Consider the following 27,645-nt stretch of genomic DNA (forward strand, 5'->3'; position numbering starts at 1 on the left):
TGTGGTCAGAATGCATTTATTGGCTTTCATACTGGTATTTTAAAAATATAATTGTTTTATGATAGAGGGGAAAAAAGCAAAATAAGTCCTGGTTAAAATCCCTTTTGAAAAGCAGTTATGGAAGCTGGAGAAGAGGTGCAGGAGGCAGTGCCAGAGGTAAGGTCCAGAGAGAAACGGATTGTTTTTTTTTCTGAGAGCCTCTAGGCATACCTTTTTAACATGATCCAGGAAAAGTTCAATTATTATGTAGCACAGTTTCATACATACCACTGTATTTGTTGTTATAATTATTGTACAGTTTCTCAAGGATTGGTTTAAATCAGTATAGCAGATTGTATTTTTAAAAGGTGCCTTCAACAACATCTCTCATTCATGTGCTTCTAGAAACATGCCACCCTCCCATTCAGAGGTGAAATCCATGTCTCCCCTCCCTGTGGGTGAGCCTTTGTGACTGCCGTGACCAGTAGAGTGCTGTAGAAATCACAGGTGCCATAATGCATGACTACCTTACTCACCTGAAACACTTGGTCTTAGAACCTCACCACCATTCTGCAGAGAAGAAGCACAAGATATCACAGAGGGAGGCCACAAGCTCCTGCACAACAGCAAGCTTCAACTCACCAGCCATGTGAATGAGCCATCTTAAATGTGGCCCCAGTTCAGCTGCTTTAGCTGATCCAGACAGAGCAGAGATTAGCCATTCAAATGGAGCCCTACACAGATTGCAGATTCCTGAGCAAAACAAATGAGTGCTATTATTTTAAGCCTCCATGTTTTGAGGTAGATTGTGATATACCAATTGATAAATGAAATGATTAGAATAAATCATCAGAGATTATAGGTGTGCCTATCATAATACTGCACTCATTTCATTTACTCATTCAATTTATTTTATACCAAGATCTGTTCTTTGTGCTGGGGATACCACAACGATTGCAAAAGATGATGTCCCCACCCTGCCTTCACGGGGTGCTTGAAGAAGGGAGGGGCGACAGACTATAAACAAATTAACAAATAAATTTATAATTGCTGGGTGGTAGTAAACACTGTGGATAAAAAGCAGGATATGCAGTGTTCCCTTTTTGATGGAGTGTTTAGGAAGAGGTCTTTCTGAAAAGAAGGTATTTTGAATAGAGACGTGAAAGAAGTAAGGCAGCACATCAAATGATCATCAAGGGGATGAGCTGTGAAGACAAAGGGGAGGGTTAGTGCAAAGGCTCTGAGACAGGAGAGGCTTAGAGACCAGTACTTTAGAATACAATGGGGAAAGGATAGAATAGAAGAGATGAGTCAGAGAAACATGGGTGGGGGTGGTCGGAGCATGTAGGGCATTATAGAATGGAGTGAGGACTTTGGCCATTGGAGGGTTTTTAGGACAGAAGGATATGATCTAACGTATATTTTTAAAAGATCAGTCTGGTTGTGTGGAAAATAGATTGTAAGGGGACAAGAGTCAAAGCAGACAGAACTGTTAAGAGTTTAATGCAAGGATCCAAGTAACAGAAGATAGTAGCTTGGACCAAGGCATGAAAAGTGGTCAGATACTTTGTGTATATATATATGGTATATATATCTCCTTTAAATATATATATTGTGTACATATATATAGTGTGTGTATATATACACAGATGTTTTGTGTATATATACACACACATACATATAGTATGTATATACACACACAGAAATATTTTACATATATATACACATATAAATAGTGTGTGTGTGTGTGTGTGTATATATATATATATACATGGATATTTTGTGTGTGTATACACATATAAATATATATATACTATATATGCTTAAAGGATAGCCACTAGGATATGGACATGGAACTTGATGAAAAGAGAAGCATGAAGTACAACTCCAAGGTTTTCAGAGTTATTTGCTTCATAGCAAGTACATTTTATGTACATATGTGTCCTGTTTCCTCTGTTAGAGATCCAGAGTCACTCTGTATATTCAAACACTCATATAACAGGTATGATGTCAGTACCAAGTGCCATTCAAGACACTGTGCCTTTAAGCAGAGACTCTCCAAGATGCTGACCCCACACAGAAATGCAGGAATGATTCAGCCTTGTGACCAGCACTTCAAAGTTGTCTTTAATTACAACTTTTTTATTTGCAATATTCCTTTGAAGAAGTTGACCCAGGAGACAGGGAGAAGCCAGAAGTTGGCTTTACTGTCACGTACCAAGGGGAGAATCAGCCACAATAATTTATGTTGTTTCTCCCAAAAACTTGATGGGTTTTCAGATGTGTATCTCAGGTCCTCCCTATATGCTGAAAGTACTGAAGTGGAAGACATATACTATTAGTGTCATTTAATAAGTGAAACCGCAAAAGGATTTATGGAGTTTATATTTTAAGCAAACAAAAACAAAATACAACCACAGTCACTTTTGATGATTCCAGGGAAGATGGAGAAACATAATTTTAATTCCCAGGTAGTTTTCTTACCACCTAACACATTCTCAGCCAGCTACTTCTTTCCCTTTATGTATTTCAGAACCCCCTCAATGCTGTAGCAAGAAGAGATTTTTTAGGCAAGCAGGGTGGATGATGGTTGCCTTTAAAGCAGAACTGACTTATGAAGTTTAGCAATTCCCTAGACCTTTTTAACGTTTTCTTAATGACTCAATATAAACCTAGTCTCCAGAAAACCATGTAAATATTACTGCATCATTTCAATATTTTCATATATGAACTAGCCATCTGATAAAGGGATGCTGAACTTCCCAGATTTGTCCTAAGACTGCCTTCTTTAGGTTTCAAAGGCTTCCCTCCTATTTCTAGTAATACAGGCTTCATCTGGCAAACAAGACTATGCCCCTTACTTCCACGGATTGGATTTTGTAAGCCTTCATTTTTTGGAAGTTTGTAATGCTTCAGGTTCAGCCTGATGACTTAGGAGATAACAATCCGTTTTCCAACAGCAGTTTCACCTTTATTTCTAAACAAAGTTAATGGTAGCTTAGACAGCCAAAGAATATTTACATCTCAGGCAACCAAAAATAAATAATGGAATATCCAAAGACAAACATGCACACATGAAATGTTTACCGAGTATGAGGTCTCTGCTTTAGCATGGCGAAGGTAGGCCGAGACCTGAAAATTGCACTGACGACAGCCACCTGTGTTCCCCTGCGATCAGTTGTGGCATCCCTCTCTTCACTTGTGAATCAGGGATAGTAATATTATCAGCTAGGGTAGCTTTGAGATTAAATGAGATAATGTAATAAATGCTTAGCATAGACTCTGACATATGGTAAATTCTGAATATTCCCTGTCTCTAATAGAGAGAAATCCTGAAGCCCATTCTCCTTTCCCCACTTACTACCTCCTTGGTCAAGTCTGTGAGATGAGTGCAACAGAGCAGTCCAACAGGAAAGGGGCTTGAATCCTGTGATCTTTGGTAGGCATGAAGTTTCCAGGAAGGACCTCCCTTTGACCCAGGCCAGAAGTGTCCTTGCTCTGACACTGCACTTCATAAAACCCTGCATATCACAAACACACCAAAAAGTAAATTTATTAAAGATGCATGGCTACTGCTACCTCCGTCACTTAGGACCTGGCATTCAGATTTGACCAGAAACCCAAAGCATCCTCCCTGGTAATCAACACCTTTCAGGCCCCAGGGAAATGCTACTCTACATTTCTTGTGCTGTGTTGTTGAAACAAAAGGCAATTGTGTCTAAATGTCATGAAGGTTGTGGTTTTGTGCTGCTGGTGGGTATTTGAAATGGACACTGCTTTGGAGTGCAGGAGGATGGAGAAATGGTATTTTTTTTAGATAAGAAAAAAACACAAATTAACTTGTCAAATTCTTTCTCATAATACGTGAATGTAAAAGATTCTTGAATAATGAAGTTTTATGTCTGAGAAGGGCCAAACTTCCATTTTCTCGCCTATCTTTATGTTCCAGTTCCTTGTTCCAGAGGTATCCATCATGTTAAAACAGATTTGATTTAGACAAGATATGAGAGGCTGCAGAAGAACAAAGTGAAACAACAGGAGGTATTCAAATAAAGAGCACAACAAAATTTGGCAGAAAAAATGAACTCTGAATTTGTGCTATCGAGTTATTTGATATGTGGTATTGCTCACTTTTAATAATGTTAGTACAAGTCTTCAAAATCCAAACAGGTCTAAATTATTAGAGGATTAAAATTTTGAACAAAATTATTTTCTGAATAAAATGAAGCCACGTGAGAAATAGTCAACAAATGTGATGGGTTTTTTTAAAGAATTTATTTATTTATTTTTAGAGAGGGAAGGGAGGGAGAAAGAGAGAGAGAGAGAAACATCAATGTGCAGTTGCTGGGGGTTATGGCCTGCAACCCAGGCATGTGCCCTGACTGGGAATCGCACCTGCAATGCTTTGGTTCGCAGCCCGCACTCAATCCACTGAGCTACTCCAGCCAGGGCCAAATGTGACATTTTAATTAAATATAAGAATATTAGAACAAGGAAATAAAAAAAGTTTGCATGATTGTGAAAAAGAAAATTCACATATAAATAACCCTAAAACTAGGACATCAGCATCATGGTGAAATAAGAAGACCTCTTCGCCTCTCCCCTTAAAGTTACAACAAGTTGAACAGCTATAATTCAACAAGAATTCCCTGCTCAGCAAACATATCTAAGAGATCTGTGCGTTGAGACAGCTGAGGTGGGTGCATCAGAACAAACAAGGGAGGCAGGAAGCAGGGAAGGGCAGAGATGGAGCGGCAGGCAGATGCAAGCCTGTGCTCATTGAGGCCCCAGCCCAAGCAGTGGGGCGTCAGGTTGCCAACCCCCACTCAGCATCCTGAAGAGGGGCAGAGGGCCAGCATTTGTACCTGAGAGTGGCCGTACATACTGAAGCTGAGCCCAGTGACAGGTAGGGTAGGGGCTGCAGTGGAGCAGTTGCCCTAACAAGGGGACAAAACAAAGTTGCTCACATGCAAACCCACCCCTGACATGCTCCTGTGGCCCACCCACCTGGCTACAACTGATGGAATAGCAGTGGAGGTGTCAGATTACAGTCTTCACTCCACAGTCTAGACAAGAAGGCCAGAGGGGCAGAAGCAACATTCCAGCCTGAGTGGCTCCTAACCACTGTAGCTAAACCCAGTGGAAAAAAACAAAGTAGCAAATATACAAAAGCGCCTGTTCCTCCCTCCCCTCACAGCCTATCACAACCAGAGTTCCAATACAGGCAACAGGGACAGCTCAGATAGTACAGTGCAGCTGGCAGCCCCTGGTTGCAGGATAGCAGTGAACTTACAGGCCCAGAGCCCCAACACCCGCCACATCCCCCAGAGGGGTGATGCCCTGAGAGGAGAAGACCCCATCACAGAGGGGATGCTCACCCCCTCAGGGAATATGGGGCATTTTCCACCACAAGGACCCTGCCCCACAGAGATCCCAGAACTCCTAGTAGTGTAAGAGAAAAGAATTTGTACTATACCACCATCTACTGGAAACCAGAAGAAAGGCCTCTAGTAATCAACCTGTTAATGAGTGGTTAAAAGCAAACACCAAGATTTCAATTTCCCAAATGCTTAGGCAGAGAAATAATCCACTGGGTACCATGAATACCACTGTAACAAGGTAGCTCAGAGGCAAAATAACAAGTCTCCAGAAAATAAACTCAAGGGCATAGAAGACTGTGACTTACATGACAGAGAATTACAGATTGCAGTTTTGAAAAAAAAAAGAAAAGATGCAAGAAAACTCAGAAAGGCAATTCAATGACCTCACGAACAAAATCAATGAACAAAAGAGGTACTTTACAAAACAGACTGAAACTGTAAAAAACAACCAAACAGAAATTCTGGAGCAGAAGAACTCAAACTGAGATGAAGAATGAACTAGAGAACTTAGGAAATAAAGCAGACCAGATGGAAGAAAGAATTAGTGATCTTCAAGATAGAAATCTAGAAATGACTAGATAGAAGAAGAAAGAGAACTGAAAGGAGAGAGAAAGAGATAGTGTGGCAGGAAAAGAAAACTCCAAAAGTTTCTTATGCTCAGTAACTGTAACACTTGCAAAATTTCACACAGGACTGTAGAAGCTGACAAGTCGTAACCAAAGCAACGGCCAGTACACAGACTCCCATGATAAGCTCTTGTGCTCTGTAGCTTCTGCAAATTCCTCCTGCGTTTTCCCTTTGTCTCCCATATAAGGTAGCTGGACCTAACTTCCGCATTCAGCTTCTGTAACCTTGCTTCCCCACGTAGGTAGGAAGCCCGGGACTATTTAAACCCCGGGAGAGTGAGGATTGGTGCTCAGAGGATTTGGATGTTAACCACCCCCTCTGGGCCCCCAGGTAATAAAGTTTGTGCTTCGTTATCTCTCCGCGTGTGGATGGATTTTCCACAACAATAGTAGAGATACAGATAGAGATAGATAGATAGATAGATAACGAAAACTATCTGGCGCCATTAGAAGAAACAGTTTAAGAATAATGGGTATACCAGAAGGAGAAGCAAGGAGAAGAGAACAGAGAGCTTATTCAAACAAATAATTGAGGAGTACTCCCTAAACCTATGGAAACAACTGGACTCTCAAATACAAGAAGCAAACTCACCTAATTATGTCATGGCAAAAAGACCTTCTCCAAGGCACATATTAAAACTGTCAAAAGTGAATGACAAAGAAAGAACTCCAAAGGCATCCCATAGGTGGGGAAAAAACTATAATCTACAAAATACAACCCCACTGGATTGTCATTAGATTTTTAAGCAGAAACCATATAAGCTAGGAGAGAAGAGAAGCAAATATTAGAAATATTGAAAGAAAAATCACCAGCTAAAAATAATATATGTAGCAAAGTTATCCCTTAGAAAAAAAGGAAAAACAAAAATTCTTCTGGACAAAGAAGAGCTGAGGTAATTTACCAGCACCAGACCTGCATTACAAGAAATACTGAAAGGAGCTGTTCTACCTGAACTGAAAAGACAAGAACATACAAAACTATTAAGATGACAAACAGACAGACAGACAGAAGCAGGAGACTGCAACTCTTTTTCAGAAGAGAGTATTAAACATAAATGTAATGTCAAAGAAAAAGACTATAGCATCTGCAATTTGGAAATGAACACACAGCATGAAAAGGGGTAATCTAGGACAACAAAAACATAAAAGGGGGAGTGGAAAAGAACTAAACTTGCACAGGTCAATGAAGAAAAGACACAGTCAGAAGAGAGGGGACTATTGTACATATGAAACATTTTTGTATAAACTTAACAGTAACCACACACACACACACAAATCTATAACTAAGACACATAAAATAAAAAAGAGAAACAGAGAAAAAATCATAGAATACCACCAAACTAAAATAGTAGATAGAAATACAAAGGAAAATAAACAATGAAGATACAGACCAATTGGAAAAGAAAAGATGGCTGTAGTGAGTATTAATAAAACAATAATCCCCCTAAATGTAAATAGACTGAACTCACCAATTAAAAGGCACAGACTAGCAGGATGGGTTAAAAAACAAGGCCAGGACTTCTGGCCAAGATGGAGGTGTAGGTAGATACACGTTGCCTCCTTGCACAACCAAAAGAAGGGCAACAGCAAATTAAAAAACAAACAAACAAACAAACAAAAACAGAACTGCCAAAAAATCAAACTGTATGGAAGTCTGACAACCAAGGAGTTAAAGAAGAAACATTCATCCAGACTGGTAGGAGGGGCAGAAATGAAAAGCCTGGCAAGAGAGGACACACAGCAAGGTGGTGACTGGCAGTTCCACATTTGCATGTGGATAAACAGGGAGGAACAACTGGGGAGCAAGACAGACTGCACAACCCAGGGTTCCACTGCAGGGAAATAAAGCCTCAAACCTGTGGCTATAAAAACCTGTAGGGGTTGCAGCAGTGGGAGAAACCTTCAACCTTACAACTGAGTCCATTAGAGACCCACAGAGTGCTAGAACGTACACAAACCCACCCACCCAGGAATCAGCACCAGAAGGGCCCAATTTGATTGTGGGTAGCAGGGGAAGTGAATGAAAGCAGCAGGAGAGCCAAGCAAATGGCATTGTTTCCTGTCTAACCCCTCCCCCACACACAGCACCAAATGCATAGCCACAGGTTGCCCCACCCTGGTGAATACCTAAGGCTCCACCCCTTACAACGTAACAGGTGTGCCTATACAAAGAAATGTTGGCCAAATAAAAGAACAGATAAAAACTCCAAGAACAGAACTAAATGATAGAGATAGCCAACCTATCAGATGCAGAGTTCAAAACACCAGTAATCAGGATGCTCACAGAAATTGTTGAGTATAGTCGCAAAATAGAGGAAAAAGTAAAGGCTATGCAAAGTGAAATAAAGAAAAATATACAGGGAACCAACAGTAAAGGGAAGGAAACTGGGACTCAGATATTTGGAGCAGAAGGAAAAAATAAACATTCAACCAGAACAGAATGAAGAAACAATAATTCAAAAAAGGGAGGAGAGGCTTAGGAACCTTCAGGACAACTTTAAACGTTCCAATATCTGAATCATAGGGGTGCCAAAAGGAGAAGAGGAAGGGCAAGAAATTGAAAACTTATTAGAAAACATAATGAAGGAGAACTTTCCCAATCTGACAAAGGAAGAAGACTTCCAGGAAGTCTAGGAAGCTCAGAGTCCCAAAGAAGTTGGATCCAAGGAAGCACACACCAATAAGGCACATCATCATTACTCAAGATCAAAGATAAGGAGAGAATCTTAAAGCAGCAAAAGAAAAGGAGACAGTTACCTATAAGACTGTCAGCTGATTTCTCAAAAGCAACCTTGCAGGCAGAAAGGGGCTGGAAAGAAGTATTCAAAGTCATGAAAAGCAAGGACCTACATCCAAGATTACTCTCCCCAGGAAAGTTATCATTTAGAATGGAAGGGCAAATAGAGTGCTTCCCCAGTGAGGTAAAGTTAAAGGAGTTCATCATCACCAAGCCCTTATGATATAGAATGTTAAAGGGACTTACCTAAGAAAAAGAAGATCAAAACTATAAACAGTAAAATAACAACAAACTCATAATTATTAACAACTGAACCTAAAAAAAAACAAACAAACTTAGCAAACAAGTAGAACAGGAACAGGATTCCAGAAATGGAGATCAGATGGAGGGTTACCAGTAGGGAGGGGGTGGGAAGAGAATGGGGGAAAAAGTACAGAGAATAAGAAGCAGAAATGGTAGGTACAAAATAGACAGGGGGAGGTTAAGAATAGTATAGGAAATAGTGAAGCTAAGGAACTTACATATATGACCCATGGACATGAACTAAAGTGAGTAATGCTGGTGTGAGGGGGTGCAGGGTCGAGGAGAATAAAGGGAAGAAAAAAAATGGAACAACTGTAATAGTATAATCAATAAAACGTACTTAAAAGAAACAAGACTGAACAATATGTTGCCTTCAGGTGACTCAACCCAGCTATAAACACAAACACAGACTCAAAGTAGAGGGGTAGAAGATGATACTCAAAGGAAATGACATCCAGAAAAAAGCAGGTGCAGCCATACTTATATCAGATAAAATAGATATCAAATGAAAATGTAACAAAATAGATATCAGATGAAAAATGTAACAAAAGACAAAGATGGACAAGACATAACATACCAATATATACGCACCCAACCAGGGAGCACCAAAATATGTAAAAGAATTACTGAGAGACCTAAAAGGAGAAACTGACAAAAACACCATCACAGTAGAGAATATATATATCCCATTAACAGCAATGAATATATCATCCAAACAGAAATATCAATAAGGAAATATTGGCCTTAAATAACACATTTAATCAAATGGCCATAATATTTACAGAGCTTTCCATTCCCAAAATATACATTCTTAAGTGCAAGTGGTACATTCTCAAGGACATACTATATGTTGATGCATAAAACAAGTCTAAGTAAATCTAAGAAGACTGAAATCATACCAAACATATTCTCTAACCACAACTGTATGAAACTATAAATTACAAGAAGAAGAAATCTGGAAAAACCACAAACATGTGTAAATGTGCTACTGAACAAATATTGTGTCAGAAGAAATAAAAGAGATTGAAAGATCCATAGACACAAATGAAAATGACAATATGATACATGAAAAATTTAGGATGCAGCAAAAGCAGTACTAAGAGGCAAATTTATAGCATTACAGGCCTACATCAAGAAACAAGAAAAATCTCAAATGGTCTAACATTTCACCTTAAAGAACTAGAAAAAAACAAAAAAAATAAAAATAAAAAATAAAAAATAAATTAAAAAAAAAGAACTAGAAAAAACCCAAAAAACCCAAAGTCAGTACAAGGAAAGAAATAATAAAAATCAGAGCAGAATTAAATTAAATAGAAAACAAAAACACAATAGAAGAATTAAGGAAACAAAGAGTTGGCTCTTTAAAAAAAATAAATAAAATTGACAAACCTTTGGCTAGAATCACTAAGGCAAAAAAGAGAAAGGAGTAAATAAAATCAGAAATGAAAGAAGAGAAATTACAATGGACAACACAAATACAAATGATTATACAAGAATACTAAGAAAGGTTATATGCAACCAAATTCAATACCCTAGAAGAAGTGGACAAATTTTTTGAGTGCATGTGTGTGTGTGTGTGTGTGTGTGTCCTTCTTAGACTGAGTCATGAAGACTGGAAAACCTAAATAGACCAATCAACAATAAAAAATTTGAAACCCATCAAAAACCACCTCCCCCAAAAAACAAAAGCCCAAGACCAGATGGCTTCACTGGTAAATTCTACCAAATATTCAAAGATTTAATACTTATCCCTCTCAAACTCTTCCTAAAAAATTTAAGAAAAGAGAATACTTCCTAAATCATTTATGAGGCCAGCATTACCCTAATACAAAAACCTGCAAGGACAACACAAAAAAGTTAAATTACAGACCAATATCTCTGATTAACAAAGATGCAAAAAATCCTAAACAAATTACTAACAAATAAAATACAACAATACATTAAAAAGATAATACATCACGATCAAGTGGGGTTCAATCAAGGGACAGAAGGATGGTACAACATATACAAATTAACCAATGTGACATACCACATTAACAAAATAAAAGATAAAATTGTACGATCATATCAGCAGATGCAGAAAAAACACCTGACAAGATACAACATCAATTTATGATTAAAACACTCAAAATAATGTGTATAGAAGAAAAGTACCTCAACATAATAAAGGCTACATATCATAAACCCTCAGTTAACATCATACTCAATGGTGAAAAACTGAAAGCATTTTCTCTAAGATCAGGGACAAGAGAAGGACGCCCAGTCTCACCACTGTTATTCAACACAGTCCTGGAAGTCCTAGCCACAGTGATTAGGCAAGAGAAAGAAATAAAAGGCATCTAAATTGGGAATGAAGTAAAACTGTCACTATTTGCAGGTAACATGACTGACATAATTCTATATATATTTAAAAACCCCCTAAAGACTATACCAGGCAGCTTTACCTGAGCCTCATGCTGTTGGACAAGTCCATTGTTGCATTTTTTCCTTTCTTAAAATAATAAAGCATAGAAGATGGAGGTGTAGGTAAACACAGCTCACCTCCTCACACAACCACAGCAAAAATTACAACAAAATTACAAAACAACTATTGCCCAGAACTGTCAGAAAACCAATCTACATGGAAATCCAACAACCAAGAAATAAGAGTAGTCACACTCATTCAGATGGGTAGGAGGGGTGAAGACATGGAGATGCAGAGATGTGAAACAGGCTGGTCCCACACCCAAATGCGATGGGTAAAAATTGGGGAGGAACCTCTGGAATGAGGGATCCCAGTCCCGCACCAGACCTACCCATCCCAGGTTTCTAGTGCCAGGAAGATAAGCCCACATTAACTTCTGTCTGTAAAAACCAATGGGGCCCTGGCTGGAGTGGCTCAGTGGATTGGGCATCAGCCTATAAATCAAAAGGTTGTTGGTTCAATTCCCAGTCAGCACACATGTCTAGGTGGCAGGCCAGGTCTCCAACTGGGGGGCATTCAAGAGGCAACTAGTTGATATTTCTCTTACAAATCAATGTCTCTAGCTTTCTCCCTCCCTCCCCTCTCTCTAAAAATAAATAAATAAAATATTTTTTAAAAAAATACCAGTGAGGGTTGGGGTGGTGAAAGAAACTTCAGGAATCTCAGGCATCTCCTCTTAAAGGGCCTGAAACAAACTCATAAGGGTGCCAGAGGAGAAGACAGACTCACTCCCTCTGGGCTCCAGCACCAGGGCAGCAGCTTAAGGGCACCAGTCATGTATGGGGAGAAACTGAAGTGTCTGGCATCAGGGCGAGTGTCAGGGTGTAGCTTCCTCCTAGACAAAACTCCAGAGTCCAGGCAGCAGCCATTGTTTCTATTTTAAGTCCTCCTCCACATAGAATCACAGAGCTGTGGCACCTGGATAAAGATTCCGTCAACCTGGTTCACAAGGGTTGTCCAACCCGAGCCATTACCTAAGGTTCTGTCCCATCCAACTTGCGGTGCACTTTTCAACTTTAGGCCATGTTACTGAGACAGAGGGTCAAAGCAGCTCTACCTAATACACAGAAACAAACACAAGGAGGCTGCCAACATAAGGAGACAGATAAACATGGCCCAAATGAAAGAACAGAACCAAACTCCAGAAAAAGAGCCAAACAAAATGGAAATAAGTAACCTATCAGATGCAGAGTTCAGAACACTGGTTTTGAGGATGCTCAAGGAACTCAATGGGTACTTCATCAGCATAAAAAAGACCCAGGCAGAAATGAAAGTTACACTAAGTGAAATAAAGAAAAATTTACAGGGAATCAACAGTGGAATGGATGAAGCTGAGACAATGATTTGGAACATGAAGAAGAAAAAAAACATTCTATTTTCTTGCTACATTCAGAGCAGCAAGAAGAAAAAGGGATAAAAAAAATCAAATATAGGACAAGGAGCCTCTGGGACAACTTCAAACATACCAACAATCGAATCATAAGGGTGCCAGAAGGAGAAGACAGAGAGTGAGAAATTGAAAACATTTAAAAAAATATTGAAAGAAAAGTTCCCTAATTTGGTGAAGGAAAGAGACATACATGCCCAGGAAGCACAGAGAGTCTCAAACAAGATGAATGCAAAGAGGATGACTCCAAGACACATTATCATTAAAATGCCACAAGTTAAAGAGAAAGAATCTTAAAAGGAGCAAGCGAGAAAAAGATAGTTACATGCAAAGGAGTTCCCATAAGACTGTCAGCTGATTTTTCAAAAGAAAACTTTGCAGGCAAGAAAGGACTGACAAGAAGTATTCAAAGTAATGAAAAGCAAGGACCTACAACCTAGATTACTCTATCCAGCAAAGCTATCATTTAGAATGGAAGAGCAGATAAAGTGCTTCCCAGACAAGGTAAAGCTAAAAGAGTTTATCATCACCAAGTGTTATTATATGAAATGTTAAAGTTACTTATTTAAGAAAAATAAGATAAAAACTATGAACATTAAAATGGCAGTAATTTCTCAACTATCAACAATTGAATCTAAAAAACAAACTGGGAAATAAGCAGAACAGAAACAGAATCATAGATATGGAGATCATTTGGAGTGTTATCATCTGGGAGAGGGAAGGGGAAAAATGGAAGGAAAAGGTGCAGGGATTAAGAAGTACAATTGGTAGATACAGAATAGGCAGGGTGGGGAGAGGCTAAGATGGCAGCTTTACTACAGGCAGCGTTTTTCTCGGCTTCTGTGAAGCGGAGAGAAACTCACGGATCGGTGGAGAAACAGAGCAAGTGGACTAGGTTACCGAATCACTTTTGAAAGCAGGACATCAAAAATTATTACAATCACTGGAAAACCAGACAGTAAGAAGTCTGCTACAAGATGGAGGGGGCCTACGGATCAGCGCGGGGTCTAGGGGTGTGCAGACCCCAGGCCCGCCCGGGGTGCTCCGGGGTCTGCCCCAGGGCGCCCGGGAGAGAGAAGCCGCTGCTCCCTCCCCGGAATACTGGGGGTGAGCAACTCCAGGGGAGAACGTTGCTAAAAGGAACAGATTGGACAGTGGACTGGGAAAAAAGAGCCCAGGGACGGTGAACACCCGCCCAGAGGCCTGGGAGGAGTGAGGGACACTAGCCGACAGGACCCGGGGCAGCCTGAAAGGGCGCCTGTAACCCTAGCCCGGTGGAAGTGCAAACTGGTGGAGAGCACAGAGCCGGGCTGCGCTCAGGGCCGCGCTCTCTCCGCTCCACTCGCGCCCCATAGGGAGGCCTGAATCTCGCGCTGCGATCCCGGGAGGAACGTGGCACTTGGTGCGTTTCTACAGTAGTGGTTCAGAGATTTCCAGCCAGCCCGACCGGGGAGCAGGGAAAGGTGCCCACACCCGGACGCAGTGCGGTTTGGCGGGGAACAGGGAGCTGGAAACGGCGCGCGCCCCAACAGGATGACTGACTCTCGCGCGCTCTGATGCCGGAAGGGACTCGGCGAGGCGCTTAGGGCGATCCTAGACCCCAATCTCAAAAGTTTGGGGGAGGGGAGCGCCCTTTTACGATCCCCAGGGAGGGCGCAGTGAATCCAAAAACGTTGCGGGTGCCTCCTGGGATCATAGAACTGGAAACCTGCAGGACCTCGGAGTCGGGAAGAACGTGGGAGTGAGATCCAGAGAGCTGGTGTGTGCGGCAGCGCCCAGGCTTCCTGACAAACCAGCTGAGGTCTGGCTGGGAGAGAGAGAAGGATTTCAAAGGTCCCTTAGCCAGTTGAAGCCAGCAAGATCAGAAAAACTGGTCTGGCCAGTTAGAAACAAGAGGTTTTTTTGTTTATGTTTTTGTGTTTGTTTTTGTTTGTTTCTTTGTCTGGTTTTTTTTTTTTTTTTTGGCTTTGTTAGGTTTCTCTGGCTGGTGTTGGTTGATTGATTTTATCTTGTGTTTTACGTGACATTTTATTTTTCAATTTCTATTATTTTTATCTCGCAATCCCTTATGTTTCTCTTCCATTCATCCTAATATTATTCTTTCCACTCCAAATTTATCTCTCTTGCACTCCATCTCCTGCTTTTCTTTCCTTTTTTTTTAAATCTGGCAAGTTACAGTAAACTTGTATTATCCTTTTCTCACTCTTCCAACATTTTTTATTTCAATAATATTTTGGTATTCTTTTTCTTTCTATATAATCTTCTTTGCTTGGCTGGTTATACTGTCATTTGATAGGTTCCCCCTGGTATCTCAGTCACATGGTGTTGAGAAGTTACTATCCTTCATCTGTGTTCCTTTAATACACCTCTCAAGGTTCTATACTCTTTATTCTTGTTATCTAGACCTCATCGATTCTGCCACAAGACTGTCACTTTACTATTACTACTAGTAAGACCTAGTCTATACAATTGTAATTGCTTCTCAATACCCCTACCTGATCTCAGCCCACTTTGCAATTTTCGGAACTATACTATTGTGGGGGTTGTCTCTATTCTTTTACTCACGACTCATATATACTAATCTTTAGTCCAATCCTACCATAGAATCTGACCTCCCACAGCCTCACAGCTTTCTAGATCCAACTAACAATCCTCCCGTCCCCAGTAAGAGTCTTACCTTCTTTCCATCCTTTCTAAAACGTGGATAGTGGGGTGGAGGAACACGGTTAACACTACAAGGAACCATAGGATAACCCATCTCTTCTCTACTGGCTGCTAAAGTAAATATCATAGTATACTGTCTTGCTGTTTTAAACCATTTTGCCTTACTCCTCCAACTGATCACAAAAAAGAATAGGGGGAAGCTGTGAGCACCAGGATACGTGAAGGAGATTGCACCACTGAATCTCACAAATATTCCACCGCAGAAGTTCACACCATAATTAAAGGGAATTAGAACAGATCAAATTAACAAACAAGAAGAAAAAAGAAGAAACCCATGAACAATGAGGAAGCAAAGAAACAACCCCCAATTGAAGGGAAAGGAGGAAGCCTCAGGAAAAATGCTAAATGAAATAGAGGCAACTCAACTATCAGATAGTGAGTTCAAAACAATGATTACCAGAAAGTTCAATGAACTCACAATGAGCTTTCAGAAATTAGAGGGAAACTACATCAATCTCACTGAAAACTATATAAACATGAAAAAGGAAATAGAAACTCTCAACAAAGGTCAAGAGGAAATGAAGAATACAATTTCTGAACTGAAGAACACAGTAGAAGGAGTGAAAAGCAGGCTTGATGAAGCAGAAGATCGGATTAGCGAGCTGGAGGACAAAGTAGAAAACAGCATCCAGAAAGAGCAAGAAAAGGAAAAGAGGCTCAGAAAGATGAAGAGGGATTAAGAGAAATGCAAGACAATATGAAACGTAATAATATCCGTATAATAGGGATACCAGAAGGAGAAGAAGAAAAACAAGGGATCGAAAACCTAGTTGAACAAGTAATGAAGGAGAACTTCCCTAATTTGATGAGAGAAAAAGTCACACAAATCCAGGAAACACAGAGAGTCCCAATCAAGAGGAACCCAAAGAGACCCACCCCAAGGCACATCATAATTAAAATGACAAAATTTCAAGACAAAGAGAGAATCTTAAAGGCAGCAAGGGAGAAAAAGGAAGTAACATACAAGGGAGCCCCAATAAGACTAACAGCTGACTTCTCAATGGAAACACTTCAAGCCAGAAGAGAATGGCAAGAAATACTCCAGGTAATGAGAACCAGAGGGCTGCAACCAAGGCTACTATATCCAGCAAGGCTCTCGATCAAGATAGAAGGCCAAATAAGAAGCTTCCCAGACAAAAGAAGTCTAAAAGAATACACCTCAACCAAACCAGCTCTGCAAGAGATTCTAAAAGGACTGCTTTAAGGAAGGGAGGGAAAAGAGAGAGAGAGAGAGAGGAACACACATACATAAAAGACAATGAATAAGTACCTATCAATAATAACCTTAAACGTAAATGGATTAAATGCGCCAATCAAAAGACATAGAATAGCTGATTGATAAGAAAAAATGACCCACATATCTGCTGTCTACAAGAGACCCACCTCAGGATAAAAGACCTACACAGGCTGAAAGTGAAGGGCTGGAAACAAATCTTCCAAGCAAATGGACAGGAAAAAAAAGCTGGGGTAGCAATACTCATATCAGACAAAATAGATTTCCAAAAAAAGTCCATAAAGAGAGACCCAGAAGGTCACTTCATAATACTCAAGGGAAGAATACATCAAAAAGACATAAATATTGTAAATATATATGCACCCAGCATAGGAGCACCCAAATACATAAAGAAAATCTTAGAGGACTTCAAGAAAGAAATGGACAGTAACACAATTATAGTGGGAGATTTTAACACCCCACTATCAAAAATGGACAGATCTTCTAAACAAAATATCAACAAAGATATTGTGGCATTGAACAATACCCTTGATGAAATGGACTTTACTGATATATACAGAGCCCTCCATCCAAAAGAAGCTAAATATACATTCTTTTCAAATGTACACAGATACATTTGATAGACCACATGATAGGTCACAAAACAAGCCTCAAGAATTTCAAGAAAATTGAAATCATACCAAGCATTTTCTCAGACCACAAGGGACTGAAGCTAGAAACCAATCCCAAGGAAAAAAACCCAAAAACACTCAAAATCATGGAGATTAAATAGCATGCTATTAAACAATGAATGGGTCAAGAATGATATTAGGGAAGAAATCAAAAGGTTTCTGGAAACAAATGAAAACGAACTCACAACAACCCAAAACTTATGGGACACAGCCAAGGCAGTCCTGAGAGGGAAGTTCATAGCGATACAGGCCCACCTAAAAAGGTTAGAAACATTCCAAACAAACAACCTAACCCTACGTCTACAAGAACTTGAGGAACAAAAACAAAGGCAGCCCAGAGCAAGCAGAAGGAAGGAAATAACCAAGATCAGAGCAGAATTAAATGACATAGAGACTAAAAGCACAATTCTAAGGATCAATGAATCCAAGAGCTGGTTCTTTGAAAAGATAAACAAAATTGACAAGCCTTTAAGCAGACTCATCAAGAAAAAAAGAGAGAAGACCCAAATAAACACAATCAGAAATGAAAGAGGAGAGATTACAACAGATACCACAGAAATACAAAGGATTGTTAGAAATTACTACAAAGAACTGTATGCCAAGAAATTTGAAAACCTAGGTGAAATGGACAACTTTCTAGAAAAATATAATCTTCCAAAACTCAATGAAAAAGAAGCAGAAAGCCTGAACAGACCAATAACAACAAAAGAAATTGAAGCAATAATCAAAAAACTCCCAACACACAAAAGCCCAGGACCAGATGGTTTCACAGGAGAATTCTACAAAGCATTTAAGGAAGAGCTAACCCCTATCCTTCACAGACTATTCCAAAAAATCCAAAAAGATGGGAGTCTCCCAAACTCTTTTTATGAGGCCAACATCATCCTAATTCCAAAACCAGATAAAGACACAACAAAGAAAGAAAACTTCAGGCCAATATCACTGATGAACATTGACACTAAAATCCTCAACAAAATACTGGCAAACCGCATCCAACAACACATTAAAAAGATCATACACCATGACCAAGTGGGATTCATTCCAGGGATGCAAGGATGGTTCAATATTCGCAAGTCAGTAAATGTAATACATCACATAAACAAAAGCAAAGACAAAAACCACATGATCATATCAATTGATGCAGAAAAAGCATTTGACAAGATACAGCACCCATTCATGATAAAAACACTCAGCAAAGTGGGAATAGAGGGAGCATTCCTCAACATAATAAAGGCTATATATGAGAGACCTACAGCCAACATCATACTCAATGGGCAAAAATTAAAATCTTTTCCACTAAGATCAGGAACAAGACAAGGCTGTCCACTTTCAACACTTCTGTTCAATATAGTACTGGAAGTTTTAGCCACAGCAATCAGACAAGAAAAAGAAATAAAAGGCATTCAAATTGGAAAGGAGGAAACAAAACTGTCACTGTTTGCAGATGACATGATAGTATACATAGAAAATCCTATAGACTCTACCAAAAAACTGCTTGACCTAATAAATGAATTTGGCAAAACAGCGGGGTACAAAGTCAATATCCAGAAATCAAAGGCATTTCTGTACACCAACAATGAAACAGCAGAAACAGAGATCAAGGAAAAAATCTCATTCGAAATAGCAAAAAGAAAAATAAAATATCTAGGAATAAACCTAACCAAAGAGGTAAAAGACCTGTATTCAGAAAACTACACAACACTGAAGAAAGAAATCAAGGAAGACACAAACAAATGGAAACATATACCATGTTCATGGATTGGAAGAATTAATATCATTAAAATGTCCATACTACCCAAAGCAATTTACACATTCAATGCAATTCCCATTAAAGTACCAATGGCATATTTCACAGACATAGAACAAACACTTCAAAAATTTATATGGAATTATAAGCGACCCCGAATAGCTGCTGCAATTTTGAGAAAGAAGAGTAAAGTAGGAGGGGTCACAATACCCGACACTAAACTATACTACAAGGCCACTGTAATCAAAACAGCCTGGTACTGGCATAAAAACAGGCACATAGACCAATGGAACAGAACAGAGAGCCCAGAAATAACCCCAAGTCTCTATGGTCAATTAATATTTGACAAAGGAGGCAGCAACATTAAATGGGATAAAAATAGCCTCTTCAATAAATGGTGTTGGGAGAACTGGACAGCCACGTGCAAAAAAATGAAACTTGAGCACCAACTTACACCATATACAAAAATAAATTCAAGGTGGATAAAAGACTTAAATATAAAACGTGACACCATTCAAGTCCTAGAGGAGAACGTAGGTAGGAAAATCTCAGACATTTCACGAAGAAACTTTTTTACTGACGTGTCCCCTAGAGCAAGGGACATAAAGGAAAGAATAAACAAATGGGACCTCATCAAAATTAAAAGCTTCTGCACAGCTAAAGAAAACAGTATCAAAATTAAAAGAGAACCAACTGTATGGGAAAACATATTTGCCAATGATACCTCAGACAAGGGTTTAATCTCCAAAATATATAAAGAACTTACACGACTCCACTCTAAGAAGACAAGGAATCCAATTAAAAAGTGGGCAAAGGACTTGAACAGACACTTCTCCAAGGAGGACATACAGAAAATCCAAAGACACATGAAACGATGTTCAATATCGCTAGCTATCAGAGAGATGCAAATTAAAACCACAATGAGATACCACTTCACACCAGACAGAATGGCCATCATAAACAAAGCAACAAACAACAAGTGTTGGAGAGGTTGTGGAGAAAAGGGGACCCTAGTGCACTGCTGGTGGGACTGCAGACTGGTACAACCACTATGGAAAGCAGTATGGAACTTCCTCAGGAAAATAAAAATGGATCTGCCTTTTGACCCAGCAATTCCACTGCTGGGACTCTATCCTAAGAATACTAAAACACCAATTCAAAAGAACCTATGCATCCCAATGTTCATAGCAGCACAATTTACAATAGCTAGATGCTGGAAGCAACCAAGATGCCCATCAGTAAATGAATGGATCAAAAAACTATGGTACATTGACACAATGGAAATCTATGCAGCAGAAAGAAAGAAGGAGCTCCTACCCTTTGCAACAGCGTGGATGGAGCTGGAAAACATTATGCTTAGCGAAACAAGCCAGGCAATGGAAGACAAATACCATATGATCTCACCTTTAACAAGAACCTAAATAACAAAACAAAGAAGCAAGCAAAATATAACCAAAGACACTGAAATAGAGGATAGGCTCACTGTGACAGGAGGGGAGAGAAGAGGGAATTTAAGGGGTCAGTGGGAAGGGCTCACAGGAACAAACTTAAAGGGCACATGGTCATAAACTAAGGGGAGGGTGGTAATGGGAGGGAAGTGGGGAGGGTGGGAGGGGGAAAAGGATTGGGATTAAAAAGGAGAAAACTGTATTTGAACAATGATTAAAATAAAAAAAAAAGAATAGGCAGGGGGATGTTAAGAACAGTATAGGGAATGGAGTAGCTGAAGATCTTATACACATGCATGGACATGAACTAAGGAGGGGGGATTGCCTGAGGGAGTGGAGTTGCTGCATGGAGGGTGGAATGGGGGAAAAATTGGGACAACTGTAATAGCATAATTGATACAATATATTTAAAGAGAAAAAATAAAGCATAATACACTGGGAAAAAACCCTAAGGACTACACCACAATATTATTAAAAACAATAAACCAATACGTTATAGCTGTAGGATACAAAATCAGCATGCAAAATCCATTGCATTCCTGCATACTAACAATGAAATATCAGAAAAAGGAATGAAGAAAACAATCCCATATGCAATCAAAATAAAAAGAATAAACTACCTAGTGAGAAACTTAACAAGAAAAGTGAAGGACCTATACACTGAAAACTATAATACATACTTAAGAAAAACTGAAGAAGAAGAAGAAAAAAGGAAAGACAGTCTGTAATCAAGGATGGAAGAATCAACATTTAAAATGGCCATATTACCTAAAGTAATATACAGATTTAATGCAATCCCCATCAAAATCCTAATAGCATTTTTCAAAGAATAGTACAAAAAAATCCTCAAACTTTTGTGAAATCATAAAAGACCCCAAAGAGCCAGAGTAATCCTGAGAAAAAAACAACCAAGTAAAAAGTATCACACTGCCTAACTTCAAATTATACCACTGAGCTACAATAATCAAAACAGTATGGTATTGGGAAAAAAGTAGACACACTGAGCAATGGAACATAATTGAAAACTCGGAAATATACTCACATGTGTACAAGGAACTAATTTTTTACAAAGGAGCCAAAAACATGCAATGGAAAAGGAAAGTCTCTTCCATAAATGGTGGTGAGACTATTGGAAAGACACAAGCAAAAGAATAAAACTAGACTATTCTCTGATACCATACACAAAAATTAACTCAAAGTGTTTTAAAGACTTGAACATAATACCCTAAACTTAAAATACATACAAGAAAACATAAGCACTAAACTTATGGACCTTGGTCTCAGAGAGATTTTTTATGAACTTGGCCCCAAAGACAAGGGAAATAAAAGCACAAATAAATCAGTGGGACTGTATCAAACTAAAAAGCTTCTGCACAGAAAAAGAAACCATCGACAACAAAAAAAGGCAACCACCCAATGGAAGAAAGGTATTTGCAAAGGTTATCTCTGTTATCCTCCAATATCTGTAATATCCAAAACATATGAAGAACTCATAATTCAACAACAAAACCAAAAACAATTTAATTAAAAATGGGCACAGGACCTAAACAGACATTTTCTCAAGAAGACATACAGATGTCCTGGCCGGTAGCTCAGTTGGTTAGAGTGTTGTCCCAATATACCAAGGTTGTGGGCTCCATCCCCTGCCAGGGCACATACAAGAAGCATCCAATGAATGCATAATAAGTGTAATAACAAATTAGTATCTCTCTTTTCTCTCTCTCTCTCTCTCTCCCTTCCTGCTCCCCCTTGCTTTCTCTCGCTGAAGTTAATAAAATTTTCTTAAAAAAGAAGGCATGCAGATGGCCAACACATATAGGAAAAGATGCTCAAATTCATTAGCAATAAAGGAAGTGCAAGTCAAAACCACAATAAGATACCACCTCACATCTGTTAGAAGGGCTATTCTCAATGAGACAAGAAATAAATGTTGGAGAGGATGTGGTCAAAGGGGAACCCTTATACACTGCTGGTGGGAATGTAAACTGGTATAGCCACTATGGAAAACAGTATGGACGTTCCTCAAAAAATTACAAACAGAGCTACAAGGTGACCCAGCATTCCCTCTTCTGGGTAACTACCTGAAAAAAATGGAAAATGTTTTTTCATAAGAATATATGTATCCCTATGTTCAGTGCAGCACTATTCACGGTGGCCAGGACGCGGAAACAACTGAAGTGTCCTCCCATAGGTGACTGGATGAAGATGTGGTACAGCCCCGGTCAGGTAACTCAGTTGGTTAGAGCATCGCCCTGATACATCAAGGCTGCAGATTCAATCCTCAGTCAGGGCACATATAAGAATCAATCAATGAATGCAAAAATTTCTCTCCCTCTTCTCTCTCTTTAAAATCAATAAATAAACTTTTTTTAAAAAAGAAGTGGTACATATATAAATGGAATGCTACTCAGCCATCAGGAAAGATGAAACACTTGCCCTGACCAGTGTGGCTCAGTTAGTTGGGTGTCGCACTGCAAAGGGAAGGGTTGCTGGTTCAGTCTCCACTTAGGGCACATGCAAGAGGCAACCTATGGATGATTCTCACATTGATGTTTCTCTCCCTCTCTTTCTCCCTTCCTTCCCCTCTCTCTAAAAGTAAATAAATAAAATCTTTTAAAAAGAGGAAAAGATGAAACACTGCCTTGTGTGACAACATGGATGGATCTTGAGAGTACCATGCTAAGTGAAATACATTAGATGGAAAAACACAAGAACTATATGATTCACTGATAAGTGGGAAATAAACAGAAAGTAACAAATGGAGAACAAACTAATTCATAGACACAGACAACAGTATGCTGGCTACCAGAGGGGGAGGTAGGGGGAAGCGGATGTAGAGGGTGTGTAGGTAGGTCAAATATATGGTGGTGGAAGAAGACCAGATTTTGAAACTGTATGCCTGAAACTTACATAACCAACACCCATTAATAACCAGTGTTACCTCAATAAATTTAATTTAAATAAGTAAATAAATAAACCTAAAATTAATTTCCATAGAGATTGTTTCCTGACCCTGACAGACCATTGCATAGTCTGATAGAAAAGACATTTGAACAAATTGAGCAACATACTGCTCTTTTTGTTTATGTACCATACCCCAGCATTTAACTATTGGAAGAGTAACAAAACCTGCATGGATAGAGATATTATTGTAAGAGAGAAAGAAAATCTCAATGCAACTGACAGTGATTTATATGACAATATCAAATATCTAGTAATAGTGTCTATGAAAACAGTAATTTATTATATGACACTGTCACATTTTTTAAATTTGATATGGAAAAATTATAGTTCATTTCCAAATGTAAGTATTGCTTTGTGAATTTGATTTAAAATTCCAGTTCTCCTTGTTTCAGCACAGCAAAATTTCTCCTAAATGAAATTAATAAAAATTATTTAAGAATTACAATGACCAAAAAGTTTGTTCAATTTGACATTACTATCTGTAGAACATAAATGATGTGGTAGCTTTGTGATAACGTAGAAGTTTTGCTGAAATGAAGATATGAACAAAAACCTTTATGAAAGAAATATATTATAATTTATGAATTGTGTATGCTTTTATCTCATTGGTTGTTCAGACATCAGTAGCCTACGAACAACACTGAGACATACTCAATCATAATTTCATGGGGTTGTCCTTGATATTCAACTCTTGGGCCCATAAAAACCATAGCTTTACACTTTTTGAAAAAAGAAACAAAGATTATTCTTTCACTTAAGGCTATTTTTTTCCCAGATAAAAGGTACAGGTTTAAAATATTTTAAATGTTTCTAAAGGATTAAATTCAATAAAGGGGATTCAGCCATAAAGCAGTCCACCCCATTTGCTACCCTTCGTGAATAATCATAAACTAATGTAAAGCAAAAAGCAACTGCAAAGAAAAACCATTTTGAAATAACAAGATGCTTTTAGAGAATAATCATGAAAGTCAGTGGTTTCAATACAGAACCTGCTGATTAGAGCTATAAGCAGGTTCCTCACAATCATAATATATGGGAACTTCATAGAAATCTTTTCATATTTTGCTGTTAAATAATCACTACCAGAACTAAAAGTCGCTGATTTATATTCTATTTATAATACATTTGACATATTTAATAAAACTGAGTTTACTTTCATTTCAAATAATAAAAGAAATATTTCCCATTCCACCAGGAATCAATGTTTTATTTTTTTACTTTGAAATAATTTCAAAATTACAAATTATTTGTAAGAACAGTACAAAAAATTTCCATATACCCTTCTCCCAGATTCCCCACTGTTAACATTTTAACACAATTGCCTCATTTTTTTCTTTTTACACACACATATGTATCTATATACATATATATGGGATTTTTGTAGTCATTTGCTGAGAGTAAATCACAGAATTAATGCCCATTACTCTAAAAGAGCTCAGAGTACATTTCTTAAAGAGCACTCTCATATACAACCATAGCGTATCTATGAAAATAAAATTTACATTGATTGATTACTACCATCTAATCCACAGACTCCATTCAGACTTCACTGACTGTCCTGAGAATGTCCTCTGTACAAAAGAAATAAAAAGCCTTCCTTTTTCTCATTTTCCTCTCTTGTCTAGGATGCATCTGGGATCACACATTGTATACAGTTGTCATGTTGCTTTGGTCTCTTTCGATCTGGGATATTCCTTTTGTCTTTCCTTATCTATCATGATTTTGTCATTTTTTGAAGAGTACTGAACAGTTACTTTATATAATGTTCCTCAATTTGAGTTTGTATGCAGATTCATCATGTATCAGATTAGAGTTAAATCATGTAACTAGATTAGCTTATATAAATTTGGCACAAAATGTTTCTGTGTTCTTCTCAGTATATAGTATCAGCAGGAACACGAAGTTCACTTGCTCCATTACTAGTGATTTTTAACTTTTTCCTTGAACAAGGTTAGTTGGCCGAGGCTGCCAGATGAGTTTCCCCTGGCTCCCGGTGTCACCACCTGCACAGGCTGAGCCAACCATGCTAGCAGCAAACCCCCAGCTACAACCACAGCAAATAGATATACATATTCCAAATGTTTTTGTTATAAATATTTATTAGGTAGGAAGAAGCAGGTTAAGAAACATAAAACATTTAATTCAACAATGGGCTAGCTTGCTTCAGAACTTCTAAATATTCAGATGAAGGGTATGTAGGTCTTCCCATGTACTATTGCCCTAAAACATGCAAAAGTTAGGGGCAGGCCCATTTCCATATAGCCTTTCCTCCCTGATGCCTGCCCTTCAGTGTAAGCAGGGCCTGACCAAGGCACCTGTCATAGGCTAATAATTAGATGAACCACGAAAATAAAGGCCTTTCAATATTATATAAATACAAATTGCATGTCTCTTTCTTTGTATTTGTAAAAGCCCCTCAACAAAGATAGAACCATACTTGCCTTTGAGGAGTGTTTTAACATTTCTCCTTGACGGCTCTGTTTCCATTGGCCAGAGGGGACTCAATGTACATTTTTCTGGTTTTATGGTGAGTTACAAATTGAAACCAGAGTAAACTAGCATCATAATTCTGACTTGTTCTAGTAGCAGTTTTTTGGAACCACTTAACCTTGTCATCTGGTTTGGCAGATCCTCCTCCCAGCTCTGACAGAGAGCAGTTGACACACTGATTCTTTCCTGCTAAATTAAAATTGTGCATACCCAGCTCACAAGAGCGGGCTTAAATCTTTGGAGGATGAGGTATAGAGTTAATATTCATCGTGAGGATGCCATTATTTTAAATTGCTGTTCTGGTAAGTAATTTGTCTTCTTTTCCTACTATGTAGGTAATCCATTATTGGGCAAAATAGGATTAGTTTTCTACTTTCCTGAGACCTGTTGATTTGAGTAAGACTTAAGCCAAATTTAAAAGGCAGGTTTCCACTCCCCAAGCCAGTGAGGTTGATTCAAAAGAGGTGACATATATTCATAGGTCTGCATTTTAACTAATACCCAAATAATTCCCATGCAGTAGTCCAAATACCACCTTTAAAATAATGTTAGATAAGGGAATACTTTCTCCTGAGGTGCTTTCTTTGTTTGTTTAGTAAGTTGGTTCGTTGGTTGGTTCTCTTCAGTCTCCATGTGGAGAATATGACTTATTAAAATTAGTTTTATTTATTTATTTATTTTTAGAGAGTGGGGAAGGGAGGAGGGAGAAAGAGAGGGAAAGAAACATCAATGTGTGGTTGTCTCTTGCACGCCCCCAAATGGGGACCTGGCCCGCAACCCAGACATGTGCCCTGACTGGGAATTGAACTGACGACCCTTTAGTTCGCAGCCCGCGCTCAACCACTGAGCTAGTGGCCAGGACTATTCGTTTTAAAAGAATGAATTAAAAAAAAGACATAAGCAGAAAAAAAGTTAAGCTGACTAGATATGAAGGAGATATGAAGGATGGAGGGAGGGGAAAGGAATGAGGAGGTCAAGAGTCAGAGAAGGTGATGGAGGTAAAGAGGCAGGAAGGAGAAAGCAGTTCTCTTACCATTTTACAGAATGTCAGCACCGCGCTAGGTGCTGGATATTCAAAGGTTTACAGTTCAGGGCGGACCGAAGCAGGTAGGAAGGCGTTGTAGGAAGGCCGAAGAAGGGCCCCTAACCCAGGCTTGGAGCGCTACGGCAAGGCTTCCTGGGAGGACTCTGTTGCAGACCAGGATGAGAGTAGTTCAGGAGGCAGAGTCCCGGAGGGGGCAAAGAGCTCCAGGGCAAATTCTTTCTATTTAGTTTTTAAACTTTTTTCCTGCTTACAAAAGTAACACACATTATGAAACAATTTCTTAGCCCACAAAAATGAAAGCCTCCTACAGGTAATCGTCCCTATTACTGCTTACCGTCCGTCGCAGTGGGATCATCCTCAGCCAGGAGCATTAAGGATTTGCGGCAAAAAGGCGAAGGCCCGCGTGGGTCCTCCTACCAGCAGGGGGCGGCATGCCGCACGTGTG

General features: G+C 39.0%; 1 long non-coding RNA gene across 1 annotated transcript; it reads right to left on the reverse strand.

Annotated features, from left to right (window-relative positions):
* LOC118500687 lies at window positions 1–27,640 on the reverse strand. The gene is made up of 3 exons (XR_004903263.1): window positions 27,189–27,640; window positions 2,118–2,295; window positions 1–732 (listed from the first exon to the last, which is right to left on the reverse strand). It is a non-coding gene; the product is annotated as an uncharacterized LOC118500687 (long non-coding RNA).
* Window positions 27,641–27,645: the final 5 nt, after the last annotated feature.

This window comes from Phyllostomus discolor, chromosome 5, assembly GCF_004126475.2.
Source record: "Phyllostomus discolor isolate MPI-MPIP mPhyDis1 chromosome 5, mPhyDis1.pri.v3, whole genome shotgun sequence".
In the NCBI taxonomy this organism is placed as follows: domain Eukaryota; kingdom Metazoa; phylum Chordata; class Mammalia; order Chiroptera; family Phyllostomidae; genus Phyllostomus; species Phyllostomus discolor.